This window comes from Mustela erminea, chromosome 17, assembly GCF_009829155.1.
Source record: "Mustela erminea isolate mMusErm1 chromosome 17, mMusErm1.Pri, whole genome shotgun sequence".
In the NCBI taxonomy this organism is placed as follows: domain Eukaryota; kingdom Metazoa; phylum Chordata; class Mammalia; order Carnivora; family Mustelidae; genus Mustela; species Mustela erminea.
Window position 1 is genome coordinate 25,748,572 of NC_045630.1, and position 13,560 is coordinate 25,762,131.

At 48.6% G+C, this 13,560-nt stretch overlaps 1 protein-coding gene across 2 annotated transcripts in view; it reads left to right on the top strand.

Annotated features, from left to right (window-relative positions):
* The window catches only part of ASTN1 (astrotactin 1), a 317,340-nt gene that overhangs the window by 269,387 nt on the left and 34,393 nt on the right, over positions 1-13,560 (top strand). The window lies entirely within an intron of this gene.

Here is a 13,560-nt window from a genome sequence, read left to right on the forward strand (position 1 = left end):
ATCTCGGGCGGGCAGCTCAGTGTGGCTGAGGCCTGCACCCAGGCATACCTTCCTCAGGGGAGCCCTTCCTCAATCCTAGCTTTGTTTCCCCACGATAGCGGGGACTTCTGATCCCTTAACTGTATAGGAACTGACCTCCTGGCAACCTTGGTGGGCTAATTCCAGCAGGTTTGAAGCCTGCAAGGGTAGCCTTACCACTGAGTGTTCTTATTCTGTCTCTAGTTCATGGAGATCCTTGTGTTGTTTTTGAGCCTTGAAGTTCATGTGTATGTTTTTCCTTCATTTTGTATGTCTCGAGTCCCTTCCGGGTGCCAAACTGTGCTAGGTAACAGGGATATAATGGTGAACAATGGCTACTGCTGAGAGCTAAGATATTGGAAGCTGGGCTAGCCATTTTACGTGTATTATCCCATCTACCTCTCAGAATCATCCTGTGAGATAAGTCATGTTATTAGCCAACTTAACACATAAAGAAACGAGCCCAAAGAATTTAAGCATCTTACAATATGTCCCAGAGCTCCGAATTTGAACCCAGGCCAAACTGCCTCCTCTTAGGAGTTGAGGAATTCTGGGTAACAACAGTCTTTGCCAGCTGAGGTGGTGGCCTGGGGTAGGACGTGCTTACAGTGTCATTCTCGGCTGCTCGTGCTGAGACACATGGGCCTACCTCATGCCTCTCTGGCCTTCCCTTCATTTGCCAAGACCAGACATCTATCTGCTTTTCTGCTTTCCTTGTTCCCATAGCAAAGGTCCCAGAGACAGGCCCCCTCATAGACCATGTCCTCACACACTATTGGGTCCAGGAGCTTCTGTTGGCTCAGTGGCTGAGTAAGGCCATTTCTGTCTTTCTGACTAACTGTTTGCTGTTGTTTTCTATCCACCTTTAGTTTCTTTACTAAAATGAGAAAACTGAGTGTGTGCAAAAGAAAATAGACTTTAAGGGAGACCACGGTGTCAGGGGCTTTAATGGCCCAAGTGACAAGATGGGGGCACCTGGGTGGCTCAGTCACTTAAGCATCCAACTTGACTTTGGCTCAGGTCATGAGCTCAGGGTCATGGGATTGATGCCCGTGTGGAGATCTGTGCTGGGCAAGGAGCCTGCTTAGGATTCTCTCTCTCCTTCTCCACCTCACCCCAAGCTCGCTTGCTCGTGCTCTCTCTTTTTCTCTCTCAAAACAAACAAAACAAAACAAAAAAACTGAAGGTGACAGATGGCTATCTTTATAGGTGGTTAGAGCTGGGCCTTGCTACATGAAAGCCTCTCTTTTCCTTGGCAGGGGCCCCTTCAAGAAAGCTCTGGTCATTTTAATACTTACAATTGTTTTTTTTTAGTTATTTAAGATATTATTTTTTTATTTGACAGAGAGAGAGAGACACAGCAAGAGAGGGAACACAAGCAGGGGGAGTGGGAGAGGGAGAGGCAGGCTTCCCGCCCAGCGGGGAGCCCGATGTGGGGCTCCATCCCAGCACCCTGGGATTATGACCTGACCCAAAGGCAGGTACTAAACACCTGAGCCACCCAGGAGCCCCTATACACTTGTATACACTTGTAACTGCTTTAATATCTACTGTTGCTATATGTGTGCAGGGAAGTCAGGTAAAATCACAGCGTCACCTCAGTCGAAGGTAATGATAACATTCTCTTTATGATTTTTGAATGAGAGGAGTTAATAATGGGAAGTGTTTATATGCGCACCTCTCTGCACTCGTTGAGTCTTGGGTCTGGCTTCCACATCTGCCCCTCACTTTATTGTCCCCTGAGCCAAACTCTCTACAGAGGTGTTGCCTTCTTCTCATGTTTCCATCAAGTCCTTTCTCTATGAGATGAACTCGCATGATTGACTAGGTCTTGGTCTATTCATTCTTGGTCGAGAGTATAATAGTTTTCTGACTTTCATCATTACCACCTCCGCAGGACTGAGCGCATAGTGCTTTTTGTCTGATAAAATCCAGGAAGCAGAGTCTGTAGATGGCCCATATCGAACTCTGCTGGTGGTGGCATTCTCCTTCTCAGGGTCAGCATGCGGTCCTCACGCCTGGGGAGCACGCTTGGTTACTTCTGGAACAGCTCAGGCCAATGTCATCGGAGTCTGAATCAGTAGTTTTCAAATTAGGCTGCTTGTGCTCTGGGGGCTCTGATAGATGCTTGAATGGCTCCATAAACAATAGAGCTGTTTATTTTTCCAAACAATAATGATGCCACGGGCCTGGGAGTCTATTCCCCTGCTCTTATCTCTTTTACATATTAGGGTGACTCGAAGAATTTGGAAGAAGGGTTCTGACAATATTTGTAAAATAAATGACTCCTGTTTAGAATAGCAAATCCCAATGTGTTATCTGAGCCCTGGCACGTTATCCTCAGTCAGCATCATTTGGTGGGCTGGATAGAATGCGGGTCCCCAGCCCTGCTGCTCCGATCACTTGGCGGAAGTTGGAGAAGGTCAGGTCACAGAATAATAGAAGTTTAGCACCTGGCTATTAGAGGGGACTCAAGCCCTTCTGAAGCACTCCCCCAGCTGCACTGTCCCTGTCCCTGACGGTGACTGTCTTGCTTCCACGGGGACGTATCTGCAAGCCCGCAACCAGCCATTTCAAGGCTGCCCATCTTACTTTGTATCGCTTTTGAGTTCCTATAGAACTTGTCCCCAAAGGAATCGAGAGTCTTCCTTCAGTATCCCCCAGCCCCAGGAAGTGGATTTCAAAAATTCCTCGTAGGTGTGCTGGAAGCCCATTCCCAATGCCTCTAGCATCACTCCTCATCCTGTCAGTGTCTACTTTCCGACCCACTCCCCTACCGCACACACAGAGAAATGAACTTAGAGAAAGACGTAGCCGTGTACCTTAGCGGTCTACCTGACATACGGTACGCTCCCCATGAAAATATGCGATTCAGTAAACTCCCTCCCTCTCATTTCCTTCCTTGGATCTTAGCTGTGCCCTCTGAAATGTGCAGAAATTCATGTGATCCCACTTGGCGTGACAGCCCTTCAAATACATGGAGAGAGAGCTCCCAAGCCTGTTTCTAGGTCTTCTCGAATCCATTCCAGATTCTCCCGGTTGTTGGTAAGACAGTGTTCACGTGCCCTGGGATCCTGACTGCCCCTCCCACCGACGAAGTGTCCGAGTGTATCTCCACTCGGTGCCACCCAGAAGTGAACCAACTTGTGTGGCTTGACACGGCGCCATTTCTGTCCCTCACCTTGGTCACCACACTCTGTCAGACACAATCTAAGAAGGCATCCACGTGCCACACACTGCTGGCCTCTTCGTCTTGTAACCCCTGCTTGCTCGTGCGTCTGGCTCTCTCCACCACAAGCCAAGATGAGCCACGGAGGACCCTTCACAGACCAGCGTGGGTCGCAGCTCCGGGTGAAACCACATCTCCTAAGGAGAGTTTGATTAGGGCTGGATGGGCAGCTGCAGGGACCACAGTGTCTGAGAATAGAGCGCAGGTCGCCGAGAGGTGAAAAGGGCCTGGTCCACTCAGCACATTTGAAACTCAAGAGATGAGGACCAAGAGGTGAGGGACTTCAGAGGAATCCAAATCACCACCAGGAGCCACAGTCTATCTGAGCGGGTGGCTCCAACGGGCAGAGAAGCGGCATAAATTTCAGTGAGGCAAAGCTAAGTGGTAACGGACTTTAAGTTCTGTCATATATAGTTAATTTGCAGAATAAATTGGTCAGGGCAGCGAAAGGATTTAACATCCAAATTCATTTGAAAAACAGAAGCTAGATGAGTATCAAGAGGAAAATGGAGACCGTTACAACATTCCCTTGCTGGCTGGAGTAGTATTATTATTGAATAATATTTTTATTAGAAATTTCTAGACCGTTTGGTAGTTAAAGATATTTATACGCCAGACTCCACAGTGTCTCAGCAAGGCACTGAATCTCTCACGGAGGAGCTACATAAGCCCCAGGAGGCTCCCACCTGCATGTAACTTATGTCTGCACCTGCCCCCCACCCACATACACACACACACACTGTGCACAGCCCGGCTCTTGTCACGTGGGGCCAGGGCAAGTCCTGGGCACATGTCATTTCTCCCCATTTCAGAACAGTCACGGAGTTTCTCCCGATTATGCTGGCCTTTCCCAGATGTGAAGCCGGAAAGAAAAGGCGATGGGGCCTGTCTGAGCTGGAGCCTATAGGGTGGGCGACCGAGTGAATGGAGAAGGAGGTAGAAGGAATCACACAGAGTGTCCCCGAGGGGATGGTTCTGGCAAAGCTAAGGGGACTCCTGGACACCCTCAGCTGGGAAATAATGCTGCCCAGTAAAGAGAGGGAAGCATCATTAATTCCATGCCTAATCCGACTGGGAGCTCAAAGAGGCCCCCAGCAGAGCCCTCAACATTAGCAGAGGCACACCCCGGGGCCGAGAGCCCTCTGTTTCTCTCTCGTCCAGCTTCCTCTCTCTCCTTGTGCCTGGGCCACGCCCTGGAGCAATCCCGGCTCCTTCTAGGGGAGATCCCCGGGTGGAGGGGTGGGTGGGATCGTCTGCTTTTGAGTGGTCTGAGAGGCACACTTGGCTTCTCAGCTCAGCTTCCCAGACAGGAAACACAAGAACGGATGGCAGAGCGATGGGGGGCAGGGAGGCCTTAACCTCCAGACAAGTGCACCGGAGGCTCTTTTCTGGGAGCCGCTGAGCGTGCTCACTCACTCACGTGGTCTCTGCTAATGGAGATGTGCAGAGAGCCATCCTGCAGGTGTCCCTTATTTTCACCTCTCTCTAAGCCTGGTCCTCCTCCTCCCTCCCCGTGCCACTCTGTCTGGCAAATCAGCAGGGAAAATCCCATGCAGCTCTGTGCATCCGGAAGGCTGTGACTCTGAATCTCTATGTCAGGTTTATTTTGATGTTGACAAGAAGCCACACACAGCAGCCGTGGGGCCTTGGGGCACCGAGGGAGCTGGAAACGCCATCCCTCTTCCCATCGCCTGGTGCCCTGGGAGGAAGTCCTGCAGAGGAATGGTCAGCTCCCAAGTGGCCAGCAAATGAATCGTTGCTGGCGGTGAGTTCAGGGAGGGCTCTGTGGGTTATGTCACAGTGCTAAAGGCCGTGGACATTGCAGTGGGTCGAGTGGTGTCCCCCTAAATTTCATGCCCACCTGGAACCTCAGAATGTGACCTTATTTGGAAATAGGTTCTCTGCAGGTATCACTAAGATGGGGTAATCTTGGACTTAGGGTGGACCCCAAATCCAGTAACTGGGGTCTTTAGAAGGGAGACGGAGATTTGGACACCCAGGAGAAGGCCACATAACAACTGAGGCCAGGACTGGAGCAAGGCGCTTCCAAGCTGAGAGTCTCCAAGAGATGCCCCCAGCCACCAGAAGGTGGAAGAGGTGAGGAAAGTTCTTCCCAAGCGCCTGCAAAGGGACTGCGGCCCTGCCGACAGCTGGACGTTGGACTTTCGGCCCCCAGAACTGGAGGAATAAATTGTTGTTGCTAGAAGCCACCTCCTTTGTGGTGACTTGTTTTGGCAGCCCTCAGAAATGAAGGGGGAGGGACTGGATAGGAACAGAACGGGGGAGCCACGCAGAGTTGTACGAAAGGCGTTTGGTGAATGAAGACCGGGACTGTAAGAGGCAAATGAAAAAAATGGAATCATGTCAACATCACAGAAGGGGGTGCTGGACAGTGTACCCCTGCATTTATGACGTTCGAGACAAGGATGAGGGAACACCTGTGGGGTACTAGGTGCTGGTTCTAGGTACACACGGATGCGTAGGGCCCCATCCTGGACAGACATAGGACACATAAAACATAAAACCAGAGCCTGTCTGACACAGTGCTGGGTCCTCCTCTGGATGTGGGCTCCAAGGTCCAGTGGAATTACTTCTTGAAGGGATGACGGGGGCAGAGAGGCACTGGGTAAACCTATAGGGAAGCACAGAAGGAAGGAAGGAAGGAAGGAAGGAAGGAAGGAAGGTAGGTAGGAAGGAAGGGAGAAAGACTCTTCGGGCGTGGGAGGAGAACAGGTGGTGCCAGCCCGGTCTCCCATACCCAACACATGTGTGCACTTAGTCAATGCTCCCAGATAACCAACCCCCCCGCCCCGTCACCTCAGGTTACCTGGCCTGGCCTTTGTGGCGAATCCTAATGAGGCTTTGGGGTGCAGACCTGAGTTGCAGGCAATGAGACTGGAGAGAGATAAAATCCCTCCGCTTCTTGCCATCTCTGAGTATGTGCTGAATGCGTATCAAGCACCCAGCTTTGGGGGAGAGCCACGACAGCCCACTAGAACCACAATAGCCCACTAAAACATCAGGCAGCTTCTTGTCCATTGGGGACTAGCCGTCAAGCAGATGAGAAGGGCTCATTTCTGAAGTCAAAGCTTTAGGGATTCCTAGGAATTCATGGATTTTATTTTTGATGCTCTTGAGACCCACAGGCTGTGGGGAGATGGGTCTCCGGGCATCTCAGTGGTTCACCGAGCTGTCTTCATTTTCCCCTCTTTACACGAAGCTTAAGATTAAAAGGGGCGCAGTGGGAGTCACTACGAGGCCAAGACTATCTTTGTGTTTTTATTAGCCCCGTGGTAGATGCTGCTATACCTTTTCTGTACCTAGCCTCTCCTAGACGGACTGTCACTATGACTGACCAGAAAAGAGGCCGACTGAGGCTCTGGTGAGTTCTGGCCAGAGGTTTGGTCAGTCTGTTACTCCGCTAACTGTTCCCATACCAGAGGGGACTAACTCCTTCTGGCAAAGACAAAGCCCTGCGCGGACTCCAAAACTTCAGTCTCACACAAACCTAATCAGCCAGGAGCCTCAATCAGGTGGTTGTTTGACAAACATGCCTGTGAAGGGAGGGGGGCAGTCTTAAGAAAATGTAACCTTATGTTATTGATCAATTTTTAAAAGCCTTCTGGGGTGTGTATACCGCTTTATTTCTGTCTCCTATAGCTTCCAGATCTGCATAGTCATAATTGATGAACAAAATGATCACCTGGAGGGGCCTTGGGGAAAGGTTTAATTCTGTTTGGTAGGCAATGCTTCACGAGGCAGGCAGAAAATTGGAAAACTGCATTTTTAGAGAAGAAAAATGTCAACGAGAATTGGAGGAAAAGTAAGCAGTTTCTGGCTAAGTATCAATTAAACAAAAAATTCAATTTTCCAGAAGACACCTTTTCCTCAACCTCCCAGTTAATGGTGCTTGGCTAAGGTGCCCAGTGGATATTTGAGGACTGCTAATTACTTACACTGGACCTCACCACACCCAGAAATGTTGCTCACCCTTATAAAAAAGGCCATTTGCTATTTCCAGAAACTTCCTGAAGAAATACCAAAGAATTAAACCTGAAGTTCCATAAACTTTAATTTTAGGACAAAAGGTAAGGAACATATTCTGAAAAAAAAAAAAAAAAAAAAGAGGATTTCTTTAAAAAAAAAAAAAGGGAATTCATTTGTAGGACAGGACAGAAACATAAACCCTGTGGAGTTAGGACTGTTTCGGAACACGCTGGACAGTCGTGAACTGGTGGTTTTCTAGCATTGAATCCCAAAAGCACATCCCCAAAGATGTGCTTCCTCTGAGCTAACAGGTAGTGATGAATGTGAGGCTGGGAACTCGGGTGGGTTCCTGTGTACAGGCTGAGCTGAGGCAAAGCAGGAAAACAGCTGAAGACCGGGGTTTTCCTGTTTCACCCCACCCTTACGACCGTTCTCGGGTTCCAGAGTGTCACCCGACTCTTGCTGTTACAACCACTTTTTTTTTTTTTTTTTTTTTTTTGCTGGGGAAGAGGAAGGCGATGCTGAATTCTGGTGCCAGTGCTGTTGCTCAGCTCCCAGTGCTGTCCACACCCCCACTGTGATGTGCCTTCCGCCTCAGCTGCTATGTGGTGCTCATGGCCCAGGGCACCGATCAGCCCCTCTAGCTCCTCTGCGACACCTAGTGCCTACAACTTTCCCGCATTGACTAGTCACAGGAGAACCGCCGTCTTCTCCTCGATGCCACAATTGGCCGCTCCTCTTCTTAAGCTTAAGTCCTTCAGCCCCAAGGTAGATAACTCCGTGCACATCAACAACCTTTGGGATGCCTATGTGTGTTTTGCACAGTTTGCAAGCTGCCTTTCTGCAGTATTTCCTGAAATCTTTGCAACTACATAATCTCAGGCCAGGTTGCATTTGTACCTAAAAGATGGGGAACTTGTTCTGGATTGATGCTCCTCTGTTTAGGAGGAAACTAGAAAAATCTCCAAAGAATCCAGGACATCAAGGAGGGAAATGAATTGGAACCCAGCCTGTCTCGTTAGTACCTCGTCACTTTGTATACAAGTCATTATGAATGATTTATTAATTCGACAAACATTTGTAGGCATTCAATAAATATTTGCTTAATGAATTGCCAAATACATTAGCTACTTGTTAGGCACTGTGGGCTGTGACACTGGAAGAACAAGACACCGTTTGGCCCCCAAGGAGCCCATCCGATGGTGCGGCTGGTGGGTGGGGTAGGCAAGTAGGCAGGCATTGTGAGAAGAATTAATTTCCAAGAGTATTCACTCCATCCCAGGCTCCTCGAAACTCTCTTCGTAGATTATGTCACTTAATCTTTACCCTAGCTTTACTACATCAGTTCAGTTTTTGTCTCCTTTTTATATATGAGAAAGCCAAGGCACAGAAAAGTTAAACTCACCCCCAAATTGTACTGCTCACAGGCGAGAAGTTCAGAAATCAATCCTGGGCAGTCTGAATCAGACCTCACACTGTATGCTGCGGTGCCCTAGGGCAGCCGTGGGCGAGCAGAGGAATGGACGGTTCGGGCAGATAAAGGATGTGAAGACCAAATGTTTGGTTGGGAGGGTGAGGGAGAACCAACAGGGAAGCTGAGACTTCACGCTGAGCAACGAGGAAGCTGGGGCGGTATGCTGAGCTGGCCCCTTCGCCCGAGGAGTAGGTGGCTGGGGACAGTGTGGAGGAATGACCACAGCAGTTGGGGACATGTTGAGTATGAAGTCCCTGTTGGACATTCAAGTGGATTTCCAAGCAAGCTACTAATGATACTAATAATACTCACAGAAGAGGTCTGGGTAGAGACAAGAGTTGGCTGTTGTTGGACGAAAGTTTTGTTCTTGCCACTTGATGGTTTAAAGCTTTAGTGAGGGGCTAGCAGTTCATAAATGCTTTGGTTGTATTATTTGTTTGGCTTGTGTTGAAATTTTAGACCTATGATCATGAGTTATTATGTTCACCCCCTTTACCCTTCCCCCAAAAGCATATACCCTTCCCCCCAAAACATATACATGTATATATACATAGAGGGAGGAGAGACAAAGGCAGGGAGGGAGATGATGAATATGGATACACCTGAACTAGGGATGCAGTTCCCACGATAAAGACACAGTTACTGGCCCCAAACACTCACTGTCTCATACAGAGGAGTAGAGAGAAGTGGCCCATATATGCCCTCTCTTCCTTCCCCTGGTTATTAATCCGTCACATTGTACTTAATTCCGGTCTCAGAGACTGGCTTATGGCAAGTCTAGGAGTTCAGTTTAAGTCATCCAGGGTGACTTGAACCTCTCTGTCCAAGGATGTAACTATACATCCCCAGACTGGTCCGGGCTCGAGCGCATGGATGGAAATGTGAATTCAGAGACCCACAGGACGCCCTGTGGGAAGAAGAGCGGGCTGCGGAAAAGATGAAAGGCGGGGTGTCGGTGGGCTCCTGGGCACAGCTGGCCATGGCTGTGCTTTATTTGCCCCATGTCAAGCTTTCTTTCCTGTAGATCGTGAGTTGTCTCTGAGAGCGAGTGTCTAATTAGTTTCATTTGATTTCTTGGCTGCCTAATGAACTACCTCTGTAGTTCTAGCTGTGATGTCATTAGCATCTCATTGCCTTGGGCACCAACTCAGGAGAGAGAGTCTTAAGCAGCCCCAGAGTCCTACAGGAATCATAGCAATTTACTTCATCCCGTCTCCCTCCAACTCCGTGACCTGTTGGTTCCTACCAGCAGAGCAGACCTTCCATGAGGACGGGCCGGTCACTTTGATCATCTTCGTATGGTTCGTGAGCCTAGGTGGGTCAGGGTGCACACGGCAAAGGCCACGGGCACATCCACAGTGAGAGTCTGAACATCGAGGATGCCAATATTCTCATTCCACAATATTCTATTGGGGAAATTCATCCACTGTGTGCTGTAGGATACAGATTTAGCCTAAAGCAAATGGCATTTATTTATAGCAGACTGTATTTGCAAAATGCTTTGCAGTTTTGGGGCTGTTAACTACATTCCAGGTTGGCTGTTCTTCTACTTATAAGAAAGCGAAGTCTCATTGCTGGACTGCAGCGCCTCCGTGGGAGCAGTGAGATGAATTCTGCAACCAGGGATCAGAGGGGGTCGCACCTGGAGCTTCTTGATCACAAGGCACCTTCGCCAATTATAATCTTTTAAGACTTCAGCTGTAGCTCCTTCCTTATGTCCAGACACTTTGTAACTTGTTGAAATCGTATGTTCATTTTACTAAAAGACTGCATAGTGTCTTAAAGTGCTCAGGCGTCTCCACCCAGGAGCTAGAGGGAGCTAAGAGGCAAGAAGTGCCTATGGAACGTCATCCGAGGGGCCAGTGCAGGGGGAGCTGCTGAACCATAAGGAAATAAGGCGGGGTCTCCTCCCCGTGACTCTCCACACACCCACTGCTCTTCTGCCTGCTGCAACATGGAGGGGGAGTTAAAAGCAAATGTCAAAGATCAGACTCTCCTGGAGCTTTTAGGATTTGAACTACTCTTTCACAGACCACAGAGATGATGGTTATAGGTGCTCTCTTTGGGCAAAGGGAGATTTATTTGGGCTTTCACCACCGGACTCCATCATTTTAAGGGGTATTTCCCAATTGTGTCTTCAACTGCGCATGGAAAATGCATTTCCTCTTTGAAAAATCTCTCTCACACACACATCTCTATTCTTCTCTGTAGCCTGAATAGATGGCTTTGGGAGTTCCCTGCTCATCACCTCTGTATAAATCCGGCTCCTCTCCAGACAGCTCCGTACAGCATGACGAGGGAACTGGAGGGGACTTCAGCAGGCCCCCTTTCTAAGGAGCAGAATATTTTCAGGAGAAGGAAAATTGGCTTCTGGATTAAAACAGGAGTTTGGCGGTCTGCTCCCCTCTTCTTTGCCATCCTCCTCCCCATGCCTCTCTCCTCCCTAACCTTGCACCTGTCCGGGGCCGGGAGATAGGGAGGGCGATTCCCGAGTTTTGATTTTAATTGGGATCGTCAGAAGACAGCAGCCAGGGAACAGCCCCTCAAATGTTTACAGCAATTACAAGCCTTAATGAATGAGCGCTGGAGGGCAGGGAGGTGGTCACTGTGCTCCACTGTGTTTGGGGATGCAGTGCCCTCTAGTGGCCACATCTGTCTGTGCACCGGTGCCTCGGAAATAACGGATGGGCCGTAGTCCCACACAGGGATGTTTATAGGGTTTGTGGTGGGGAGGAGGGGGCGGAGTTCTTGGGTATTAGGGAATTAAAGGGTGAGAGAAAAGGTGACCTAGTATTTCTCCCTTGAATTAAATTTTACTTCATGTGAAGGATATCCAGGGGATTTTAATTTTCTGTCTCTCAGTTACTTCTGTATCTCACTGTGGATGTTTCTCCTTGGGATACATTTTATGGAATGACGTTACTTGTTAATTTCATACTATTTCTTTGAAAAAAAAAATGGTACCACAACTTTTTTAAGTAACCAGGGTTACTTCTCCATAAGTTTTTGTGTGGTGCCCAAGTGGCCACACAGAATTCATCACAGTGAGTGTGCTCACGGAAGTCATTTTAGACTTGCTGTCCCCCTCTAGTGGTCATTTCCTGGGAACTCTCCCAGCCCCTGCTGAATCCTTTCTCAACAAAAGGAGGGCTGTGGGTTAATGAAATGCTTCTGACTCTAAGGGCCATGAGGGCCCTCCAAGAGACCCTCAAGCTCTCTGGCATGGTTTCTTGCACAGCAAGAATTTTTTAAACTTTGTCTTGGAAAGAAACACTGTGTCTTTTCTGATTTTTTAAAAATTTCATTTACTTTCTCAGTGAAAGAAGGCCCGTTTTTCTAGAAATCATTTCAAGAATCCAAACCTCCCTTATCTCTGCCCAGTCCATAAAGCCTATTGAAGAAGACTGAGGCATGGCCAGGGCCTGGGTGGGGAGAGCCCTGCTAGACTGTGCTCACCTTACAATCACTCCCAGCCAGGGCGGGGGGGGGGAGCGGCGTTGCTGACCAGGGCACCTAAACCTGAATGTGGATCAGGATTTATAGGTGGCAGTGAGTGCCTCTGGGGCTGGCCGGTGTGGGCTCCTGGGCCTCCCTGTTAGACCTCATTCTTCTTTATGGTGTACGCACTTATACAGTTCTTATAACCTAGGGAAGTCTTCAGTTCAACTCTGGGTTTGTTATTAAACAAATTGCAAATGTGAAATAAATGATACCTCACGTTTACAGTCACCGAGTGAGTCCTTCACGTTAGTGTGAAGGAGTTTCTGGAGGAAGCTGCCTCATCTGCGTAACGAGGGTGTTCATTTGGGAAACAACAGTGTCGTAATGTCTCGTGACATGTCCAAATGGGCTCAGATTACATAGCAAACCCAGGGGAGGAGTGCAGAGAGCTCCTTGGACCCCACAAAAGAGAACCCTGTTAGAAAGTCTGTGAGCTGTAGCTTGCAGTCACCCTGTAAAACCCCTTTACAAACCCTTCTAGTCATTTTCCCTCAACGATCTGGCCCATCAAGTACCACGTTCCTGAGCAGTCCAAGATGACCAGAACGAATGTTCTGTATCTGCCCCTTGTTTCTAGAAGCCCACTGGTCTCCATGAAATTGTTTCATGTTTGGATCTGTAGCTGTGTCGTGAAGGGTCTGGGATCTCTTACGAGGCCCAAGGGCTTTTGGTCAGTGGACTGTACTTCCATCTTTGTCTAGCATGAATAAGTTAGATGGGAAATCATGAAGGCTTGGAACACAAATTCCCAGCCGTGTTTCCTTCCACAGGGAACAAAGTATTACTTATTTGCAGGTAGGCATTTCTCATCTTTGTCACCAAAAATAAACCAAGAATTTCTCTAACTACCTTTCACTCATCAATCAAAGCCTAATGTTATAAATCTGTCTCTTTGCTTTGGAGGGCCCCAGCTCCCTCCCATCTTCCACACACTGAAGAATAAGGAAGCGGAAAAGTCCTCTTCCTTCCCAGTAACTTCAAGGCTTTGGAATCGGACGAACCTGGATTCAAACCCCAGCACTTACAACATCCTCGCTGTGTGACCTTGAGGGTGTTGGCCTCGCTTTCCTCCTCCATAAGATGGGTGCAGTGGTGGAACTCCATGCAGAGAGCTCTTGCATGGGTTCAAGGGGGCCCATGACAGACCTTACTTCACAGTTTAAGTAAACTTACCTCTCCTTCTGATTAAAACTCTTATGATGATGACTGGACATGTACTAGCCACTGTGTTATGTGCTTTAAAAACATGTTGCCATTTATTTATTCCTCACACTTCACCTCTGGGCACATTGAATATCTTCATCTTACGGATGAAGAACTGAGTCCCAGAGTCATCACTGTTGTTACCATT